The sequence below is a fragment of the Candoia aspera genome, chromosome 1 (genome assembly GCF_035149785.1).
Source record: "Candoia aspera isolate rCanAsp1 chromosome 1, rCanAsp1.hap2, whole genome shotgun sequence".
NCBI lineage: Eukaryota > Metazoa > Chordata > Lepidosauria > Squamata > Boidae > Candoia > Candoia aspera.
Genome location: NC_086153.1, coordinates 316271748 through 316296423, shown reverse-complemented (window position 1 = coordinate 316296423; position 24676 = coordinate 316271748). Strand labels below are relative to the sequence as shown.

The window sequence follows — 24676 nt, the reverse complement described above, 5'->3', positions numbered from 1 at the left end:
TCTCGTGGCATTCCTATTGGATCTTTGTGGTCGGTGGCTCAGCTTGCAGTCACCAGTTAATTTTTCTCACAATGTTGTGGGACCGCAAGGCACTAAAGGGCATTGTGAAGGATTTAAAGTACAGGTAGTCCTTGCTTAACAACCACAATTGAGACCGGAATTTTGGTTACTAAGTGAATCCAACCCGATTTTACCACTTTTGCAATGGTAATGAAGTGAATCACTGTGGTCGTTAAGTGAATCTCCTGGTCATTAAGCAAATCATGCAGTTCCCCATTGATTTTGCTTGCCAGAAGCTGGCTGGGAAGGTCGAATATGGCAATCACATGACATGGGATGCTGAAATGGTCATAAAAGCAAACTGGTTGCCAAGTGCCCAAATCATGATCATGTGACTGTGGGGATGCTGCAACAGTCATAAAGTGTGAGCACTGGTTGTCAGTTTTTTCAGCACCGTCGTAAGTTTGAACTGTCACTAAACAAATGGTCATTAAATGAGGACTATCTTATTGTATTAGCTTTCCAGCTGCCTGCTTTTTCTTCAGGTACTTCAAGGTATTTTGGTGGTTAAGGTGGATGACAGGATACCTCCTTTTATTTTATGCACAACAGATGATCAGAGTAGCTATTGAACAGATGTGAGACAATATCACTTGTTGCACCTGAACATGTATGATTAGGGAGCTCAGGATAAGTCATGGGGTTTTGTCCATTCCCCGGCCATCAGCATGATTTCCTGTAGTGGCCACTCTACTCATATACTGGCAGAGCTGACCTGCCTCCAAGTAATTCCACAACTGTGAAGATGGGAGGTGGGGGGAAGGGGGAAGAAACCAGATGGCACTTTGCCAAAGGCTCCTTTAAGCAAAGAACTTGCTTTAAGTTAGGCAGGAATTTAGAAATAGTGCCAATTAGAACACAAAAAACTAATCAGTCCCTGATTTGGATCTGCCCAATTTTTCACCTGCCAGAATTAAAGTAGGCCACTTGCCAATGACTGTAGGTTGGTATGAGGTGTTCACAGAAGTGCTTGTTTTGATCTTTTAGAAATGTCCAAGCAGGCAAGTAATCCAGGAGCTTTGATCACTCCCAGGTGGGCTGCTTCCATAGTGTGCTACATTTAGTAGTGCAACTATATCTGGGTTGCAAAAGCAACAGCAATGATCCAGTGGCTGTCCACATTTTTTCAGCACACATAGGCCATTTAGAATAGGCCAAAACTAAACCAGTTTAACTTGTTTGGGTGGCTTTTAGCAGGAGCGAACAGGTGAAGCATTGTACAGCGTTGGAAAGAAACATCCTTACCTGTTCAACTCATTTTACTGTGGATTCAGAGACGGTTAAAGACTTAATTATTTCTAACATTTCTTATTGCATTTTGTTTTGCTAAATTACAAACAGGCAGGGGCAAAACTTGGTCAAAGTGTTATCATTTTGAAATGATTCTATTTGTTGTATTTTAAAAAAAGAAATCTTGAAGCTTCTGTGCTAAGTTTCTAAAGAAGACTTCAGTCTGCTAGATGGTTTGGAAGCATTTAGGGACCAATAGCACCAAACCTGTAAACAAATGCAGGGAAAAGACAACTGGTGGGTGGGTCAGTCATTCCCAATAAATCCAGCACTAAGAGAATCATCCCTTAGCTGCTTCATTGCTTGTACTCTCGTCCCACGTGTATCAAATAAGCAAATAAAGCCCAAACAGATGCAGTTCTACCCTACCTCAAAATACACGACTCCAAAGTATATTTAGTAAGAAGCAAGCTCAGGAACAGCAACCTTTTGGTGGCCACCAGATGCGCTTAAATTTGCAGGGAGGGGCTGAGTGGCAAATTGGGTAGGGCTCAAATGATCATTGCTTGCTGCCAATGATCCAGCCCCAAGGATCAGGTAAGTTGCTTGTCTGTGGTGGGTGGGGGTGGAAAGAATGTGAGCCCCCACCAGCACTGACTCAGAGGTTCCTGCCTGGGACAGCCATCACCAGACACTCATCTGCAACTCCACCCAGTAAATGGGAAAGCTGCAATTAGGAAGGAGTGGGGTACAAGGCTAGCAATAGATGGGAATCATGGGGATGGCAACACTGAGCCGTAGCTCTTGAGTGGGAGCTGTAGGCAGGTTGCAGCTTTTGCTTTGGTTGATCTTAGGCCAGCCAAGCCACTTGACTCTAAAGAATAGTGATGGGCATATTTTTTTTTATGAAACATGATCTACCATGACATTTTTGATGGCAGGGAGAACTTTTTCATCTTGCAAGCGTGTTGGTCCTACTATAGTTTATTTTTAATTAAATAAAGTTTATTTCAATAAATTCAATCTACATTGTAGTAAAACTCTCCAATTTGCAAATAATGAAAAACTTCAAATAAATATACAGTATAACCTGCATAGATAGAAAGAAGATTCTAAGGACTGTTCTTTACAAATAAGCAGAAAACAATAACAACCAAGAATTATTATTCACATCACAAAGCTTACTCCAAATGCTGGAGATAAAAAGACACAGGGCCGCAACTAGGGTCTGTGTCACCCGGGGCAAACATGGATTCTGCACCCATTTTGGCGCCCCCCCCCCAGTGCTCATTTTGGCGCCCCACCAGCGTGGCGCCTGGGGCACATGCCCCGGTTGCCCCCCCGCAGTTGCGGCCCTGAAAACGCATGGTGAAATTCGCACATGCACACATCCAAAGGTCCTAAACAAATTTCCTAAATGACAAATGGCCATGTCAGCTTCCTTGGGCAGAGAGCTCCAGTGATAAGGAGGCACTGCAGAGAAAACTGGAGGAGCTACATCCAGAATGTGACCTACTTAACTTTCTTGTAGTCTAATAATTTCCCTGACATGCATACCCAAAGGTTGGTTAAAATGCTTCCTATGAACCTGAAGCCTTTTTCTGGACCTTGTTTCCAGTTCTGGAAACAGTTTGTAGTACATGCTTAGTCGTATTTCCCTGCTCTGTCACATCCAGAAACTTGTAGCTGGGTTTGTGTGCTGTACAAAATTCTGAATCGCATTAACACAATAATCCACAGTGGCCAGACTCTCACCTCATGCTTTTCATAACCACCGGATAGAAAGATGAAGCAGGTTCAGCTTATTTCCAAGGTTGGGATACACCCCACAGACGGGTAACTTTAGGGCTGTGCAGGGCTTCAGATCTGATTGCCCCAAAGTACTCTGGAGAATGCAGGGGTGGGAACGTAGCCCTGCCTTTTTCCTGGGATCACCAGTAGCTGCTTCAAGGTATTTCAGATGAGTGTATGTTTGCACTCCCACGTGCTCTGAATCACCTTCTAGAGCAGGCCTGTGCAACTTGTAGAGTTGTAGGAAAAGGCCACGCTGATAAATTAAAAATAACCGTGGGCCGAAAAGGAATACCGGGTGCACCGATCAGCTGTCTGGCACCTAGCAGAGCAGTGGCTGTGCTGGAGTTGGTGGCAGCAGTGAGGTGTTGGAGCTGCTCAGCAGCACGTCTTTTGGGCTGGAGGCAACAGCAGTGGTGAACTTATTGACTTTTTAAAAAATGCCGCCAGACTGCTTGGAAGACCGCGTGTTGTTTAGGCCTCTTTTAGAGACTGAATCCAGGGTACTGCACAGCCCCAATAAGGGCCTTCATCTATTCTAGCAAGAACAGCCTAGGGTTTCGCAGCACTTTAAGGACCAATAAATGGATGATTGTCTAAGCTTCTGTGGATGCAGCTCAGAGTGTATCTATTACCAGGGTCAGCACTCTTTTCTGAAAGAGACCCATAATTCGAAAGTGTGAACAGGCCCCACTTACGTGGCTGTTATGTAGCAACAGCATGCCACAGAAATTAAGCAAACTCTGGGCAATGTCAGGAAAAAATGTGTGTTTATAGCTCCTTGCCAGTTCCTGACTCATGCTTTTGTTTGTTGCTATAGAACCAGCCACAAATCCACCAGTCAAAAGGCATGGTTAGGACCAACTTTGTGTCTCTGAGGTCTGAAAAATGGAAATCAAGGAAACAATACAAGGAGGCTGAGAAAGGAAACGCCTATTTAGGCACCAAATCTACCCAGGTGTTAAACTGAGAGAGTGGAAAGTATTTAAAGATGGGAATAAAAAAGAAGGAACTGTCTATATATTTTCCTTTTTTTCCTTTCTAATATCGTCTTTGTTTTAGAAAAGGAACAATAAAAAGTCATCTGTTTATAATATAGGAATCTGTGGAATGTGGTTGATAAAATTTATTACTGTTATTCTTGGTAATTTTTGGAAACTTTTTTTAATTAAGAGATTTGTAAACACCTAACAAATTGTGCTGCAGAATTTCAGTGGCAAAATTACCAAAAAATAATACATTTCTGCCTGAGTTCCGGCAAGAAATTAAGCCTGTTCAGCCTCCAATGGGCTTAAAACATCTATTTAAAAAAAAAACAAAAAAAAACCAAAACTTCAGCGCCTTAAAAATGTGAAAAAAGGGGGAAAATCCCATCTGTGCCCTTTTTGTAATGTCACCACCTCACTGTGACACCTCCTGTTACTTTTGGCCACCAAAAATATGTGTCTTATGATTGCAGAGATTGTCTGCCCCAACACAGGATCTGCTTAATCTCATTGAGCTATTTTGATCCCTCCTGAACTTTCAAGGTCCCCCCCCATTAATTAATTAATTAATTGCTCATTTCTGGGTCCATCTGCCACCTCCTTCTTGTGTGGGGACAATGCTGTTTTGGTAACTATATTCACCATCCAAATATCATACATTAAGGAACTCTGATCACATGACCAAAGGGAACCGTTTGTCTTTCACAGGGGATCTCCTCGACATCCCAGCATCCTGGCGTGGCACAGAAGTGTTGAATTATAGAAGTGATGGTATGCTTGAAGGGGCTAGTATCTCGGTGAACACATAAAAATTCTTTTAGACACAGCTTTAACTTCCAGTTCTGAGCTTCTTAATGGAATCTGTCTTCTCTCCTATGCTGGAGGAACTGTTAAGTATAAGATGGAATTGGCATACTGGAAGATAATTAAGATGGACTGGAGGTAGACTGGAACATTTATGAAGTAAAATGAATTACTTACTGTTTCCTGTCTTATGGAATTTGTCACCAGGAAAGGCTGTAATGTTTTCTTGTTTCTTGGTCTTTGAGCTATGGTCAAATATAGAATACTAAGAAGGACAGAGCCCATGAATGACTATGTTTGTTGCACCTATAAGCGCAAGCCTAGATATTTCTACTTGATCCCTTCTGCTAGGTCCATTTGGACTTACTCCTAGGAAAGTGTGTAAAGCAAAAGTGAGCAGCTTCCACATCATGGTCATGTCAGGAGGTGTACGAGTATATGCACAACAGATATCCACATACCCACAGAGGGAGAGAGAGAGAGAGAGAGAGAGAGAGAGAGAGATTTTTACCCCAAAATGTCTGGAATGAGGAGAAACCTCCTCCCACTCCTTGTTGGAGATTGCTTCTACTGCTATTAACCATGAAGAAGCATTGATCTCCAGGAAGGTCCTTTCTGAGAATGTGGAACAAGTCATACCAATCCCCAACACCCCATCAAGGTGATCTGCATGCTGCTCAGCAGTGCACACATTACACTGAGTTAAGTTTTCCTGACTTGAACATTAGCTTGCTCTGATCCATAACCCATCAGTTAGCTGACGCAGTAGCACCAATGGCTGCCATAAGCGCAGCCCTCAAACTTGAGTGGCTCATCAATGGCATGCTGGATTTCATTCTAAAGAGAGCTTCCTTATCCAGAGGCAGCATTCTGTTAAATGACAGTCCTTTTAGGCTATACTCAGGCACCTTCTAGAGGCTACTAGAAGGTGGATCTTTTTCTCGAGGAAATTATGCTGATGTACTTAGCTATATCTTTTTTTAAAAAAAACATATTTGCAATTTGACATGACATAAAACATTTTATTTTTAAACTAATCTGTTAAGAAAAAATAATTGTGTGGAACAGCCAATTCTAGGTCTAGTTCTAGAGTAAACAGAGAACACGATTAAGGTTTTATTTTTTTCATTTGCACCTATTTGACGTAGATTTTGTACAAAAAGTCTTGTAACAAGAGTTTGTTATTAAGGTTTCATTTAAAGTAAAACTCTCTTTCTGATCTTACAAACTTTCCGCCAGAGACATTATCCCACATAAAGGGAAAAACTAATAGTTCTTTCTTGACTTTTAACTTTTGTTTCCCCAGATTTCCCCCCATGCTGTATTCCCAAATTAACCTCTGTCCCAAGCATATATTATTCTCCTGGGGACAGTTTTATCAGGTCTGTGTTTTGTCAGCTTTTTGACCTTGGAGATGCCCTGCCTTTGAGATCATTTTTCATTATCGCATTTTTGTTTTTTCTCTTAAAAAATATAGATTGATAGGTTAGAAAGGCAAGGAATGAATATAAGCCATACATCTGATGATCACAACATTATTCCTACAGGAAATTCATATGAAGAGGCAGTTGAAAAAAGGGAGCAATATTGGGGCATAACATATTTTCTCACTATTCAACGGCCTTATGTGTGTACAGTGGACAAGCAGACTGTAGATCTTTTATGAAATGGTTCTGCTCTAAAATGGCTTTCCCTTAACACAGGAGGTAACATGCTCACAGTGTACATTTGATTCTTACTACTTATTTTGGGTGAAACTAAATCATGTGTTTCAGCTAGGATGTGTCAAGAATCCACTGGATCTCAACAGCACCGTAAGAACAAATGGTGAAAGAGAGTTAAGCTGCATCTTAATTTTTGCAGCCCAGAGTTTAAAAAAATCTTGTGCAACATGCTTTAAAGAAAAATCAAGGAATGCCAGAAATGCAGTTTTTATGGATGCCTTGGAGTTTCACTGCTAGAAGTTTTTGTAGCCAGGGGTGAATAATACTATTTTACAGAAGCTGTTCAGTTGTCAGAAGGACAAGGAGATGCAGGCTATGGATGTTTTATTACTTCCTTACAAGTAGGCTGTGTAGAAACTGATACAATTTCAGTTTTATAGCATGGGTCTTAGACCTCTCCTACTTCTGGCAAGAGCCCTGTTTAAATCAAAGCAGCTAATTCTTCCAGGGGCAACATGGCCCGTGACCAGCATAGCCAATGCTGTCATTTTGAAGCAGGCCTGCCCAACTTTTGACCCACAAAGATGAATGCCATTCCCCAGCTGAATATGATGTGGCCTTTTATCTCTGCAGCTCCAAGCAAGCATCAGAAACAATTTTCTTGAGCCTCTGGAAGCCTGCCTTCCAGCCAGAAAGGCATTTATTATTTAGTGTCTGGATTTATTATTTTACTTTATATAATTATCTGATCTTTCCAGTAAAAATGGTGGCCCCAAATAAAATATGAATGCACAATTACAATTAATCTTACAAATTACCTGGAAATACGATTAAGAAGATCTGTATGAAAGAAAGAAAAAGCAGCTCCATCAGTTAAAATCTACTTCAGCTTAAAAACCAAAACCCTCTGATAAAGAAAAATGGCTTTGCCTTGTTGGAAGGAAGAGGATGTTGCTATCTGCCCCCAACACTCAACTGTTTTTTAAGCAAGTTTCTAGTCTTCATGCCTGCCATACAGTGTATATGGTGTACAGCAGGCATGAAGACTAGAAACTTGCTTAAAAAACTAAAGTAAATTTACACTAAAGTAAATTTGGCAAAGCACAATTAGGTAGATGACAAGAATGGAGGAAGTGTTGCTATGCTTTTCTATGCTACTGAGCACATTTTAAATTACGCAACAGTTAAATGCTGCAGTCACACCACATTAGGTAGTGTAAATAAAGTTTGTATTTCTTGATGTAGGTTCCGCTTTGAGAAATCCCATTATTTTTGTCCCCATTTTTCACTTCTTCTCAACTGCATTACAGCAGAAGCTGAAGCTGACCACTCCAGAACGACTGGGAGAGGAAGAAAGTTAGATTTCTTTAGTGTGTACAGCCAAAACTCCACCTCAACCAGCAGGAAGTTATGATGAGTGAAAATTGAAAATATTCTTGGAGAATATGGAAATGAGCCTAAACCAAAACACAAGTTATGGAGAAAATTCTTTCCTTAATGTATCTTGTCTATTTGCTGACACATCCTCTGTTATTCTCTATTTATCCTGTGTTGTTTTGTACCAGTTAGCTTAATTTGGACATACTGGAGTGCACCCTAACCTCCCAAAGGCTTTAAGGGTGGGATACAGTAAACAGCAGTGATTTAAAATATAACAGTACAATATCTAAATACTCTGTAAGACTTAATGCTATATCAACCAATATTAAAAATACAGTATTTTATTTTTAAAGAGTGATTTTAAAATGTCTATGCAATAATAAAGTTTGAATCAGGTGTAAACTTTCTGATCTCCAGTTGCCATTACATGAAATAATGGGAAAGCCCCCACATTTTAATGGGGTATTACAGGATTGCCAGTATTTTGCATGAGGCCTCCAAAATCTCACAAGATTTCAGTGAAATTTCAGCTGTCATCATTCTTATACAAGATCTCATGAAATCTTGATATTTTTATGTTGCATCTGGCAAGATTATAGTGATTTGACTTGATTTTATATGGGGGTTCCAGAGATAGGGTCCAGTGAATACTCTGGAGCCACTTTGCCAACCAGCAGAACACAGCTAAGGTGCCAGTCATGTTTTATTCTATAGCTGGGAGACCTTTCTCTCTTGTGTCATTAATAAATGCACTCATGTAAGCAAAGGAAAAAGAGAAGGCCCTTTTCTGATTATCTCAGAGCATGGACACGTTTCTTCTGATACTTGTCCCTAGCTTTTTGCACAGATTCTTTCCAGAGAAATAACAGGCTGGTTCTTAGTTGAAGTAGTATTTTAACTTAAATTATAGCAATTATTTCCACACTTGCAACTTCATACATACATTATTGAATGCCAGCTGGTTTCTGGTTTTGTTTTTGTATTTCTTCTTTTTTGGTGATGAACCAACCAAACAATGCTATGTACTTTTGCCAAGGGTGCTTTAAAGCTGGATATACACTCAGTATATGATTTGTGTTTATCTTGCGAATCATTCTATCACATAAAACTGAATCTAATATTAGCACCCTGTATGTATCAGCACTTTTTACACATAGGGAGAGGGATGGGTGTTTCTTAAGAGATTGCAATTAATGACTCAGCAGATGTGCTGACTACAGAGGAAAAAAGGCATCTATAAACAGCCTCAGGAGAAAGATTACTAGAAAGGTAAAAGGCATCAGGATAGCAGAACATGAAGCATTAACCATTCCATTCTCAAGAGCCAGTGGTATTTTGAGTTTGGTGCCTGTGTGACCACTTTAAATAAGAGCACTGTAAATTAAATGCTTTCAATACACAGTACTCTTATATTTAATATACATGGCAACTTCCTGGCTCCTAATAATAGCCTTTGCTCCACATTCTAGCTCCCAGGATGTTCTTCCCTCCCATCTTGAGTTGTTCATGCAGAATTACGAAGATGACTGAAGTAAAAATAAAGTATCCCTTCCGGTGATGTGAAATATCCCTGTAATTTTCTTGGCCATGATATGGAAGTGTTTGTAGTCATAAAAGAAGGTGCTTCTTGAAGAACCTGATGGCCTGTAGGAAAAGAGTGGTCCATTCTGTTAAATCTGGCTCCAAAAAGCATACGGATGATGAGCCAGCGAAGGAAGCAAGGAAAGAAAACTGGCTTGAAAGGTGCACATGCATTTGTGCATGGGCAGTAAATGCTGAAGAAAACGCTGGCATTCAAGTCTATTCTTGAAGGAGGCTCTTTCTTTTTGAAAATCAGAGTCAGGGACAAGAAATCTCCATGGGTTTCCAAAAAGCCATTAAATGAACTATTTCAAGTATTTCTGTGCTGCCTTTCAGAGCAAAGTGCTTTCAAAACAGCTTATAAAAAGTAATTACATAAATACATATATAAAATAATACCCTGTAAAGAGGTTTGGCAATAAATCCCTCTTTATAGGTTTATTTGCTGAGTCTGTAGCTGATATCCTTTTCTAATGATATTTTCCATTTTTGATGAAATATACTCTGTCCCCAGTCACTACAGCTTCTCTACCATCGACCCCTAACTGCAGAACTGCAACACACACTGCATGTTATTTCTTCCTTACCTGCACAATACCAACACTTTCCCTACACCAGCCTTTCTCAACCTTTTGACCCTTGAAATATTTTTCAGGCCTTGGGGAACCCCTGCACATTCAGGATCAAATAGAGGCCAGACATTACAAAATTATTATATTCGTTTCATGTGTAGGCCTGTATATATGCACTAACAGTGTTCTTAAACTAAAAATAAAGAATGAAACTTGCCTCTCTACTGTGAAGTTCCTCGAATTTGAAATAATTCTTTAAATAAATCATGATCTCCCAGGAAACCCCTAGTGACCTCTCGCAGAACCCTAGGGTTCCATGGAACCCTGGCTGAGAAACCCTGCCCTAAACTGGTTCCCCATTTTTTTCTCCCACCCCTATGCTGGAATGGGGAGGAAACCTGTAGCCTTCCAGAACTACAAGCCCATCATCACTCAACACTAGATGCTGTAGTGCAACAATATTTGGACCATTACATGTTTTTTAAAATTAATTAATTTATTTTCTATCCCTTTATCATTTTTATAAATAACTCAAGGTGGTGAACATACCAAATACTCCCTCCTCCTATTTTCCCCACAACAACCACCCTGTGAGGTGAGTTGGGCTGAGAGAGAACAACTGGCCCAAGGTCACCCAGCCAGCTTTCATGCCTCAGGCGGTACTAGAACTCTCAGGCTCCTGGTTTCTAGCCTGGTGCATTAACCACTAGGCCAAACTGGCTCCATACATGTTCCAAACATATTCTCTTTCCCTGCCTTATGCAAACCTCAAAAGCTAACAGATACTTCCCAACACTTACTGATTCCCTCAGCTAGCAATGTAAGAAAAACTAAACATGGGATTTTCTGCATCCTCCATGGGGCAACAGCTCTTCTTCCTTTTGCTGTACCTTTTGATGTCTTGCAATTACTGGTCACAAAGAGAAGAATTGAGTGTTAACATCTAACTCATTATGATTACAATTTTTGTGATCACTGTGGCTGGAAAAAAAAATCATTCCAATTATCAGGCTTCAATCTACTTGCCAAAAAGAGCTGAAGCCAAATATTCCCATTGTGGCAAACAATCTTCTTGTGAGTGAAATGAAATTCTTCAAGAAAGAGCCTATCATACTTTCAATATATTGTCATTCATTTCAACAAACCATCTTTACACTAAGACTATGAGGACCTGCAAGAGATATGTTACATATACCCTTGAAAACTTCTAGTAGTTTTAAAATGCACTGAAGGGCTATCAATGCTCAAAGAATAGCCAAAATTGAAATAAAGAAAAAATATTCCCACAGAAATCTTATATTCAGGTCCCTGCAGATAAACTGAAGATGGAAATCCATGCTTGAGTCAATTACTCAGATTCGTTAACAGGTCACTTTTTTTTTTTAATAAACTGGTATTGCTTTCATGACTTTTAATAGCTACAAGTCCTCTTTCCCATATCTCTTTTCTTGATCAAGAAACAGTTCACTTACTTAGTTTCTGCAATATTTGGCCTCAGTTAGAGGGACACAAACATTAGTTTCAGAGATTAAGATCATGACAAAGAAAGCTGGTAATTTTAAATTGTTCTATGGTAGAGCAATGTACTATATTGATACAAAGTAGTACAGATTGTTGCAGGCTGAAAATCCTAGCACCATTTCTTAAGCTCTCCAATTTAAAAATATCTGGTTGTCTTTAAAATCTCCTACCAGAGACCTTGGCTGAGTTCACACAACCTAGTAAGACCCATTGATGAGCATGCATGTGCCAAATTCTTATGTCACCATTTAAATCCAGAATAACTTCCATGGAAAATAGTTTCTAAACTATAGCAAACCTTGGCTACAAATTCTACTTTCTGTAAACCCAACTGCTGCCACTCCAACTTCAAGTGACATGTTAAGTTTAACAACTTGATTAATGAGAGTAAATAGCATACATTTCTCAGCTGGAAATGCAGCTGCCAACTCATGTTAGCAACCCCAAGGTAGAAGGATAAAACTGTTGAGGTGGTGTTAAGACTCATCCTATGTTGATACTAGCTATGCAGCATCCTTGCACAGTGATGGCACAATTATTTGCTCTCAAGTAAGCATGAAAGGCTGATATTTCTATGCATAGCATAGAGGAGGAGGAAGGAGTATTAGGTATGTTCACCGCCTTGAGTAATTTATAAAAATAATAAAGGCGGGATAGAAAACAAACAAACAAATAAATAGCTCCAGGATTTATTCTTAAAAATGCTTTACTTTAATGACTGGACTGAGTTTGCTAACCATAATGGAAACAGTTCTGTTAAATGAAAAATGAACCCCCTTCTTCCTGTCCTACAGGGAATGGGACATTTTCAGACCATGTCTTTTCCAAAATTTTGTACAAACATCTGCCATGCTTATTTTTGTGTATCTTAGGACCTTCTGCATTTGGCTGATATTAGGAACAGGAAATGCACTGCTGCTAGAAACAGGAAATACTGACAATTAGATGGAAATCAAAGCAATTTGAAGCTGTATTCTGGATTTTTGCTTGTAGAAGGCCTTGAATAAAACTGTTGAACCAGTAGAAATGCCCATGTTTGATAGAAACAATCCTCAATTTCATGTTCTCCATCCATTTTCAGGTATGAGATTCCACATATAAGATTATAAAGAGATTTAAGGATGGTTCATGCCAGTCTGTGACATCATACTAGTGCTTTGGGAATGTGCAAGCCACAACCTGCATTGCAGATGAGAGATGCTTCTGCAGAAGTCTGATCAACCAGCACCTCAGGGTGAAGCTGTGTGTTGCTACGGTTGTGATTTACTTGATTGCAGCAGTCCTTTTCCAAGCAGCCAGAAGAGACTTGTGTGAGAACTATTAAGCAATGGGACAGTCTGCCTAAAGTGACAGGTGGTCCATCACTGGAGGTTTTCAAGAAAAGATTGGACAGTCATTTGTCTGAGATGGTATGAGGATTCCTGCACTGGGCAGGGGGTTGAACTTGAAGACCACCAAGGTCCCTTCCAACCCTATGATTCTATGACTCCTGCAAGAACATGTTGCACATGCAAATAAAAATATTATGTCTTGGAAAGGGCTTTCCAGCCCTGGTGCTCTATTATGCACATGTGTTCCTGACACAATTGCATGGCTAGTGACTGGGTAAGCTGGTTTTTAGAATCAGCAAGTCCCATACCCCAGGGATGGGAAACATTTAGGGATCAGGGACTACATCTCTTTGCCTTTATTGAAGGTCATACAGTGATGATGTGGCATAACTGGATTAGACAGGAAGATCTTTTTTTCAGTCCAGTTTTTGGCATCAGTGGGGGTTGGGTGGGTGGGTTAAGGGTAGGATTTGGAGCAGGAGACCTCTGGGATGTAAAATCGCTCCCATCTCCAACTTAAACCCCCCAAATCCTGAAAAATAGTTTAAAATCAGCCACAAAACAATGATTTCAGGCCATTTGGGAGAGGTGAGAGATTTTAAGGATGGAGATAGGAGTGGTTTGGCTCTCAGGTGCTTCCTGTTCTAAATCCCACCCTTAAAGCCCTGGAGAAAAAAAGGATTGCAATCCCCAAAGAGTGATTTGAGTTTGGGACCATTTTGGAGGGTTTGGAAAAGATTTTAGGGTGGGATTTGAAGATGGTCTCCTAGTAGACTCTTGCTCTCATTCCAACTGTTAATTTTGAAAATGAAATTTAAAAACCACCAATATTCTGAAATCTGGCAGTGTGATTTTGGTGTGTTGGGGTTCTTCAAACAGGGTGCAAGAGGGCACACTCAGCATGCAGATCATGGATTGCCCACCCTTGCTGCAATCCACTGAGACATTAGGACTCACCCATTTACCTTGTACATTAAATATGGGTCCACTACTATTGTGTGGCAAGCCAGTTTGGTGTAGCTGTTAAGGCACCAGGCTAGAAACCAGGAGACCATGATTTCTAGTCCTGCCTTAGGCACGAAGCCAGCTGGGTGACCTGGGCCAGTCTCTCTCTCTCAGCTCTGGGAAGCAGGCAGTGGCAAATCACTTCTGAAAAACCTTGCCAAGAAAACTGCAGGGACTTGTCCAGGCAGTCTCTGAGAATTGGACACGACCGAACGGATTAAAAAAAAAACTATGTATAGCAATCCAGTCCACCATACATTCCAGCCCTTGTTGGAGGCTTGGCTGGTGCTTGAATTTTGAGATGGGGCGAGTTAAGTGTCTCTCTTTTGGTATGCCCTACACATGGGAGTCTACAGGGTGTGGTCAAAAATGTAAAGATGGTGGCCACATAAAAAAGAGGCAAAGCTTCAGTTGTACTGTTGTGGCCGCCATCTTGACTCTTTGATCACAGGGACACCCATGGCCCTACTTCTGAGGCTCACAAATGGGTACCTCTTGTTGCCAGTGGTGTCCAGTCAAGGCTGGAGCGGTTGTTGCCTCTGAGCTCACAAGCACAAAGGCTCCAGCATGGCCTTCAATCTTTTGAAAAAACAAAGCAGGCCATAATCTGCTGCACAAAGCACACAGCCATCTAAGTATCTAGGCCAGTGACTCTCATCGTCAGCAACTTTAAGATGTATGGACTTCAACTCCCAGAATTCCCCAGCCAGCGCAGTTGGCTGGGGAATTTTGGGAGTTGTAGCCCACACATCTTAAAGTTGCTGAGGCTGAGAAACACTGGCCTAGGCATTTGCCTACAGGGGGATGATAGGTAGGATGGAGCAGCAGGCAGGAGAAGCTTGGAGAAGTGCAGTGAGCAGACTCTGTACATACTAATTAGAGGCAACCACTAGATGGCAGCAGAGATACAGAAAATGCCAAAAGAAGAGAACTCAATGCTGCCTTTTCACTGTTGCCTGCAATTGCAGCCCAGCTCAGGCAGCCCCAGGGTGACACAACCTGTGAGTGTCCCCAAGAGAGTGTCCTGAGCCACCACTGCTGTTCTTTCCTGATAGTGTCTTACCAGCCCTGGGCACCAGAACAGCGATGGTCCCTCAAAGTCAATAGCTCTGAGAACCAATTGTGTGAGTTTACATTAAAACAAAGCTGATTTAGTGCCAGCTGTCCTTATGGTCAGCCACTGGGCTCCATGGGCTTTATGAAAAAAATTAAATGCTGGATGGCTGTTGCCCAGTGCTCTGTCTGAAGGCATGCACACCTGCAAGAAGCAGGGATAGTAGGAAGGGGGCAAGATAGCTGATAAACTGGCTTTGCAACTGGCTATATCCCCAAGACAACCTCCAACACTCTCCTGGGTTCTCCAAATTCCAGTCATCCCACCCCAATATTGGACCAGGATTCTACCACTTAAATATGTTTCAGAAGCTCCTACATTCTTTCTTTTCCCCAAGCCAGGATCTTTTATTTTTAATTAGACAGAAGGAAGAAATGATTAAATCTATTACTGAGGAGGGATTGTGTTAACCATATTTAAAATGTTATTATGGCCAAATGAAAATAAAATGAAATTTAATCTAATAATCTTTGGCATCAACTGTTAGTTTTGAAAGTGTAGCCCCTGGCATTGTCACTCAAGGGCCCAGTGTGGTTTTCAGTGCCAGAATAGGGGCTACATCTTCAATTCAAAGCTTCTCCAGCTAGAAAAATATTGAATAACATGACCAGCAAGAGTTGGTGGCAAGTAATTTAGTGGTCTGCTATGCACTCGAGTGGTGTTTCTCAACCCCAGCATTCTGGCTGGGGAATTCTGGGAGTTGAAGTCTACACGTCTTAAAGTTACCGAGTTACTGAGAAACACTGCTCTAGAGAAACAATGGTGGACAAAACAGGCCTCTCTTAACACAGTATAAAGCACTTACAGCACTTACTGCTTTAGGCACAAAGCCGGTTGGGTGACCTTGGGCCAGTCCCTCTCTCTCAGCCCAACTCACCTCACAGGGTTGTTGTTGTGGGGAAAATAGGAGGAGGAAGGAGTATTAGGTACAGTATATTTGCTGCCTTGAGTGATTTATAAAAATAATAAAGGTGGGATAAAAAAATCTAAAAAAATTAAACAATTAAACAATCCGTGCAGTCCCCAGTTTACTACTCCCTGGAAGCTGGAATAATATATCCAAAGAGTTCATTTTGGTGAAGTTGCTGCTTCTTCTAGCCACACCAAACAAAGATAGCCAAATGACATTTCAGAAAGTCATATGGATATGAGGCCTTCACTTATTGTCTTCTTATTAACAAAGAATGCTTTGCCAAATGCCATCAAAATTGTATGGGGCAGAGAGTATAGGAAGTCAACCACATCTGCAACCCAGAAGAGTTAATATTTCCAGGTTGGTGTGTAGGGGACAGGGTTGAACATAGTATTTGCTACCTTGCAATATTCTCCCAGCTACCGTTCCTTTTGTTCTTGGCCATCATGCTGGGAATTCTGGGAATGATAGTCCCAATCCATCAATGGGAAATACCAGGTTAGGCTCGAGAGTGCATTGGTGCCTCCTGTTTCTGTGAAATGTACTTAAAACCAGAGTGCTATCTCTTGATCTGCAAAGTTACCCACAGCTTCAGAAGTTAAGGAACAATAAGCTCTTGATCGAACAGCTCATGGTCCTTATTTATGCTAGGGAATAATATAGGTGGTCATCATCTAGCAGCCACAATTGGGATCAGCAACTTGGTCACTAAATGAAACCGTGACTGTGCTTATGATCTTACTTCAGCTTCACAGACCTGCAAAGGTCCTAAATGCGAGGATTGGTTGCAAAGTTACTTTTTCATCACCGTCATAACTGTGAACGGTCACTGTATGAGGCAGTTGCTAAACAGGGACTACCTGATGATAAAGACCTGCTTTCCAAGCTAAGCCTAACCAACCTGTCTGAATATATTTTAATGTACTATTGCTGATTTCTCAAATCCCAAATTTGGATGTACAGAAATAAAATGTTGATCTCATCGCTTGGAATAAGAACTGAACTAACAAGATGAATAATATATTTTAAACTATTTTCCACTGTCAGAAGGGTTAGAGGAACAATCCCAGAGGAAACATTTGCCAACCTTCTCTCCAACCTGATGCATTTCTTGAGAACCGTCGTTGCAGGGCAGACTGGAATGTTGCCATCTTTGGTGAACTGCTTTTAAGGAGTGACTGAGATAATCTTTACCACACTTTTCTGAGAGAAAATTAATATTAGCCCTCCAGCCAGAGAACTGAGTTTATGAAAGTGCTATACGAAAAACAGTTAACAACCCCCCACCCCATCCCGGGATATCAAAGAAGCTAGCTTTATCAGTTACTAAACTACAATCATCCCACAATTAAACAAGAAAGCCAGAATAAATAGAGACAGAATAAATAGTGAGAATAAATACAAAGCCAGAATAAACAGAGAAAGCCAGAATAAATAGAGCTTGCAAGAAGTGCGAAGGTGGATTGTTATTCTCAGGACAATCTTCTCCAGGGAAAATGTGCCCATCCTACAGGTATAGCAGGGAGAGGATTTGATGAGTGCCCACCTCTAGGGAAATCAGGGAGGAACCACCTGGAGAAAGGCATTCTCAGTGGCAGCCCCCTCATTTTGGAATAGCTTGTCCCACGGGGGTAGCTCACTCCCTTTGATCTTTCAGGAAACTAAAAGAACTGTAGAAACAGTCCTTTTCCCTAGGGCATTTGGGGAGGAAGATTTTAACTGAAGATAGCAACCAATGTAGTTGTAACACTGGATAATTTGTAGGGCTGTTTTAATGTAAGCTGCCTAGAGTCATACAAGTAAGTGGCATACAGATATTTTAAATAAATAAATAAGCAAGCAAGCTTGTGTGGCACTCCCTCAGCAGCAATTTATAATCAAATCAGGGAGTTAATAATGGGGGGATTTGATTTGTGAACTTGACCCTTTGCTGAATTGCTGCAAAGGGCAGTATTTGAAGTAGCAATGAGGGCACTGGCAAGAGAGCCAGTTTGGTGTAGTGGGTAAGGCTCTGGGCTAGAGACTGAGAGTTCTAGTCCTGCCATAGGCACAAAGCCACCTGGGTGACCTTTTCTTCCAAGAAAACTGCAGGGACCTGTCCAGGCAGTCACCAGGAATCAACACTGACTTGAAGGTACCAAGAAGGCAGGCAGGCAGGCAGGCAGGCAGGCAGGCAGGCAGGCAGGCAGGCAGGCAGGCAGGCAGGAGTGGGCAGTAGGAGGAATTGTTTATTTCTTCTCCTCTCTATCCAAGGCTCTTCTTTATTTTGTTATTGAATCTCCTAGATGCCTTATAAGGCCACTCTTGAGCCACATTTTCGGGGTCATGAAAACATGTTTGCTGTGTTTTATGGAAAAGGGGTGGGGGCAGAAGGATAAGTGACAGGCAGGGGAAGAATTAAAGATCCCCACCAGCCTATTGTTTCTCTATTATACATGACACCCTTTCTTCTAACAATATTTTTACTTGTTTCGTGAAACTGTAGGTCCTGAGATTAAATCTCCATTGGCATTGATTTCTGCCCTTAAATTGCAACATGCAGCTTCAACATTATCAAAATAAATTTAAAAATGGGATTGGACCGCAGCTAGCTAGTTACACTTACCCAAGCTTTTTAAAAAAGCAAGTTTGTCAAAACACTTGGAATGGCACCTGCCAGGTCTTCCTAAGCTGGGTGCTCCATAAGTCTGGCTACCAAATCTGCGCTGCAAAAGTCCAGATGACCACTAGAGGCCAGCAAAGAGAATGCTCTGTTACCATGTAATGGTCTGGATCTTTACTGCTCAGAGATGATAATCTCATTGTATGGACTGAACCAAAAATGTGAAAAGTCCTGCTGTTTCTAGAAGCTTTGCTCAAAGTTCTGAAGGGCCTCTTGTGATCTAAGAGAACTTGGCCAGAAATCTAGTCTGACATACCCATTTGCTATGACTTAAAAGCAGTATCCTCTATATCCCTTGCACAACTTTGCCTGATTAAACCACCATTGCTATTTCTTATTCTCCCCTTCATCAAGTTCCTTGATGTCTAACGGCTGCACGATTAGCTCACTTGGCTGGCTGCTGTCTAGTTAGTTTAAGAAGTTCAAAGAGGGAGGAAACTGGGGGATGGAAGGAAGAGGACAGTTTATGGATGGGTTACAAATGCAGAGCTGGGCCAGCAGGATTCAGCCAGCTGGCTGATCAGTTGAAAAGAACCCATGCTATGTGTACTATGATCTTGAATTCTTCTAGAAGGAGTGACTTAGAAGACTGAGGGCATTCTAGTACTCCATGAAAAAATCCATCCTGATAAAAACAATCATGTAGCTGATCCTGTAAATTAATAGAAACTATTAGGGCTGTGCAGCAGTACAGCACGGAAGAACGGATGCAATTTGGGGTGAGCATGGAACATGCGTATGATCTGTCAGAACACCTTAACCCAAACGTGTCTTTTCCCAGGACCACTCTTCAGCTGCAGAAGGTGAATGCAAGAAAAGACACAGCTTTTTTGTGGTATTTCTGACAGGTACTTTGTGCACTCTAAATCACACTTTGCTCTTTGAATTTGGATCTTTGCACAGCCTCTGAACTCATATCTATCTATCTATCTATCTATCTATCTATCTATCTATCTATCTATCTATCTATCTATCTATCTAATTTCATCACAGTCCATCTCCCCCAAAAGACTGGGTACAATTACTCACTTTTGATAGATGCTAACTTCTGGTTGGTTGGTTTTCCACTAGTATTTTGCTTGCAATATACTAAAGCAGAGGAGTTGATGTTCCCAGTTACAGGTTATAGTTGTAACATAACGTTCTCTCTGCCAGCTCAACAATTTAAAGCCCTCACCAGATGTGTTCATTCACCCACATGTATCCATCCTCATCAGTATCTATTATTATTATAGAAAATATATTGGCACTTTTGGCAGACTTGCTCATGAGTGTCAAAATAGTTATAAGTCACATGAGACACGAAGTAAAACTGCAATATTTATATAACCAGACAGCCTGATTATTAGTATAAAACACTTTACTGAACACAAACTGTGTACATGAAGTCATGGCCATAATAATAGCCATTAACGTTTCTAAAGAACCAGCTGAAGAAAGGCACAGAGTGGCTCTTTCCCCTTCAGAAGGTAGTGGGGAAGGAATAGGAGTTAGGTAAGAATAAAATGTACCCATATGCTAATAATCAGGAAGTAATAGGCTCTGTTCTCACAATATGCTTACCTATGGTTGACTTGAGCCTAGTTTACTCAAATAACCACATTTTCTGGACTTGTAAGACACCGTGGACATAAAAAAACCACACGGGCTGGTTTCACTGAACTTGTTAGACTAAAATGTGGCTGACCAGATCTGCACTCATCTTGGGTAGTTTGTATCCGCTGTATTATCCTAAACATATTTTCTGTACAGTACTCAAGCTTCTTTAATGTATAAACAGGCATTCAGCCAGGATGCAACCTGGTGAAACTTTAGTTTGTGTGTGTGTGTTTATATTATATATTATATTATATTATATATTATATATTATATATTATATTATATTATATTATATTATATTATATTATATTATAATATTTAATCGAATTTAATCACCACCTATCTCACTCAAAGAGCAATTCATTTCCTCATGTTTCCTTTCTTGCTGGGCCTACATATGCTGGTATCTTCAGAGCTTCGATAAAAAGTCATCTGATCATGTGAACTTGTCATCCAGTTTGATGCATGCTTACTCAGAAATAATCCAACTACATTTAGCAACAAAGCAGGGGTACATACAGCTGAAGATGCTACCAGTTCTTATGCCCATTTACTCAGAAGAAACTTGCATTGCTTACAATGAAACTCCCAAATTAGCAGGTGTAAAACAGTTGCTGCAGTCCATTCCAGTGCATGTTAACATGGACATCAATATTATTGAGTTAACAGGACTTACTCCTAAGTAAGCAATCACAGGGGAGCAGCCCTATAACATGTTTTATATACTGTAGTGATATTTCATTAAACATCCACATTTAGTGTTAAAACTAATATGGCAGATCTTTTATAACAATCTGCTCTAATAATACTTCTAATCACATAATTCATTTAGTTGCACAGTATGCATATCTCCATGTGAGTAACAGTAAAAACATACAGTTGGCACCCTGTTGCTATCCCATTAATGATCATCAGATCCGCAGGAATGATTTGAGTAAAATCAGTGCATGTTAATTTCTTTAAATATGCTACTGAAAAACAAGAGCAGGACTGGCTGGATTATTTCCACCTACACAATTCTACATGGGAACCATCAGTGGAATCTACCAGATTCCCCAATGCCCCAAGGTTAAATTTGCATGATCTTGTTTTTTAAAGCCACCTAGGCCACCAATTATGACTGTAAGTACTTCCTCTGAATAATTTTTGAAGTGTACACAGTGCAATACTTGGATGGGGGACCACCTAAGGAAAAAGTGGATAGAAATCTAACATAATAAACAAACTGCACAGATATGGTCACCAGGAATCAAGATCCAGTCAAGGGCATTATTATTCCTGTAGACATGGCAAGCAAGACTTAGATACACTGAGGAGAAGCCTATGGATGGAGGTAATGTTGCTAGACCACCAGCTCTCATTCAGTTCCAAGTATGGTCCCTTACCAACAGGAGCTAGGATGGAGATGGAACATCTTTGTCATCCTTGTGTTCATGGTCTCCAAATCCAGCGGCCCCAGCCAACATGGCCAACAATCAAGGATGACAGAATGTATAGTACAGCAGGAAGATTACAAATTCTCCATCTTCTGATCCAGAGTTTATATAGTTTGAAATGCTGAAGCTAGGATTCAGCTAACAGCAGCATAGTGCCCAATGAACATTCAGAGTGGAAATGTTTTTATTGAAAAATGCCATCCATGTTTCCTATGCTAGATTTACTTTGTGTATCATAGTAAATCTTGATACTTAAGGTTGTGTAAGGCTGCAAACTTGTTCAATTACCTAGGTATAAGCCCCATTAAAAGCCATAGGACTTGCTTCTGAATAAACACCAATAGAGTTGCATTACATCTCAATTTGCCCACTGAAATGAATGAGACTATCAGGCTACAATCCTTCACACAATTATCTGTGAGTAAGCCCCACAGCAAACCTATTTCGGAGTAGGCATTGTGGAATCTGTGTGATTATAATTCTAAGTATATTTACCAGAAAGTTGATCCCATTCAGTTGAATGGGACTTCTGAGCTAACATTTAAATAAGCAGGCTGTGCAAATGTTTAGCTCTGGATCATTTCCAGTAAGCTAATATTTATTGCATAAATTGGTATCACATGTTTCAGTATTGCACAGAGTTGTTTTTAAAATTGGGAGTGACTGTCTGCAGGGAGATGCAACTACAGAAGATCAATATAGAAGATAGCCTAAATTAATTAGAGGTGACACATGTAAAGAACACAAATCTGGCAAATCTGATCTTGCATTAGAAATCTTTGGGGAGTCATCACAACTCCAGAAAATAAGCTGGTATTCTGATTGCCATGTGGATGAGCCAGAGAGTATGTATGTCACTTGATTGATGCAAGAACTCTCTTTGGGGAGGTATGTGTGCAGCCTGTCTCTGCATACAGAGCCAACTTTGCATGTCCAGGAGATCCAGGAAGCCAGGAGATGTGTAGGCAGACCACAGCCTGAGCTCCTGGAATGCTACTGCAGATCAACATAAATCAGCCTTGGCAACATTGGTTGGGGAATACATGAGTTGTTGTAATCCAACGTATGTCATGGAACCAGCTCAGGGAAAGTTATAGATAGGACACGCCTGAACTAGGAGGATTGATCTAACTGGAGACAAGGCATTTTTTCCCCCTGTGGGTTTTGTGTAAAGTGACTATGCTGCAGCCACACCTGTCACAGCCACTCCATTTCAGAAGTTCTTTGCCTTCAGCAAGCTGTCCCCAAAGGTAGCATTTTTCTAGGGATGGAGAAGACACAGGAGCAGGACACGGACCCTGCTATAGGTGGGATAGTACTATGCTTCCAGAGTACTCCAACTGGGAATCAAGTTTGTCCTTCATTTTTTAAAGTGTGTGCTGTGCACAGTGTGTTCCCATATGCAGGCACATAGTGGCACACTGTTGTTTTGGGTCATTCCCACCACAGTGGTCAAATGCTGAGAATTCACTTTTGCACAGAATAGTATGAGCTGATCTAGCAAATGCCACACTGGGTGAATGAGTTTCATTTATACCTGGTACATCACAGAGCCCAGATTCCATACTGAGTATGGCTTCACTTTTCTTCTGCACACTGGATTGTCTCAGAAAGTTACTACAAAGTAATTTTTTGTGACTGTCTACGGTTCTGTGGCTAAAACCCCCACAGAACTCAGTTAGGGTCAGCAATGGGTCCACATGCAAGAGATTTAGCAGCAAGGTCTTAATTCCTAAATTCAAGGGAGAAATGTATTTGACAGGAGTTAATTTATTGCATCTTTTTGGACTGCCACTCCTTCCGAAACTGTTTTTTTAAAAAAATCCACCCCAGATCGGTTTCTGTAGCGTGCATCCTTGTTAATGTTTTTAATCCAACAAGTCTCATTTCTAAACTACTAAGGGGGGAAAAGCACAATATCCCAGTATGATCTTTCTAGCTCTTCCCCTCCTCCGGTGCTACAAAACTTAAGGGTGGGTGTGCACCGTATTTCTGCGTCGTCTTCTCAGTTGGCATCTCCGCAGCACTTTACAGTCGAATATGCCCCCTTCTTTAGCACTGCTTATTGCATGCGGGCACACTGCTCTACTGTAAATCCCATGCATAAAGAAATACATATTTTAAATGCTCATCTTGGTTTGTAATCCGGCGCAAATCGTCTCCCAGCAAGATAAGGGTTTGGGAGGTGGGGCGGAGAGAGATTTACCCCACAAGTGACCCCAATTTATATACGAAGTTCTGAAAAGTTGCTCTGAAGTTACAAAACATCAAGGCATGCTAACCCCGGAACAGCCCCTCCTTTTTCCAAGCAGACCTTAGCAAAAACTGCCGCGCGGGAGTTGAACAAAACGAACCTTGTTGCCGCCGCCTAAAGTCGTGCTGAGCGAGGGGGGAATTTCTTCTTCCGTCCAAATCGCGGAGTCCCCGCCGCGCTCGGTGGCAGTTTCCGCGGCCCGTGGAAACCCAATCCCCGCTGCAGGAAGACCACAGCTGGACTGCTTCCTTCAGGCTGGGAGCCACTTACAGGTCTTGTGCCGAGGGTGAGTCACCCTCCGCCATGGAGGAAGGAGGCTGGGGCGACGGCTGTCAAGACGGACTCTTGCCTTTAAGCCTACATTTGCAAGCACCAATGTGGATGCAGGGGTGGAGAGAGCGAGCGGGAGAGAAGCAAAGACTCCCCGTGGCTGCGAAGGCAGGGGCGAAGCAAACGTCTTTTCCTGGGATTCATTTCAAGGCTTGCCTGGGGCCAATGAGTCATGAATACACTTTTCTCACTCACACACACACACACACCCATTCGCACACAACAGAAGATCCACACAAATACCCATTGCGGGGAGCGCAGAGTAGCCTTCTATACACGTCTACAAAAATCAGTTGCTTTCAAAGGTAACGCGGTTTCTTCGTTTTTTTTTAAAAGTCACTTTAGCAGCAACCATTCTGCTGCTCGCTGTCTCCTCCGACCGGGTCGCCCCCACGCCCGACCGGCCTTACCTGCTGCAGCCCCATTTCACTAGGAGAATGCAG

At 41.3% G+C, this 24676-nt stretch overlaps 1 protein-coding gene across 1 annotated transcript in view; it reads right to left on the bottom strand.

Moving 5' to 3' along the window:
- The window catches only part of AHNAK2 (AHNAK nucleoprotein 2), a 71657-nt gene extending 47464 nt beyond the window's left edge, over nt 1–24193 (bottom strand). The window contains exon 1 of the mRNA XM_063289034.1: nt 24004–24193. The gene's annotated coding sequence lies outside the window, so the exon portion shown is untranslated. The remainder of the gene's footprint in view (nt 1–24003) is intronic.
- Between the last annotated feature and the right edge of the window lie 483 nt (nt 24194–24676).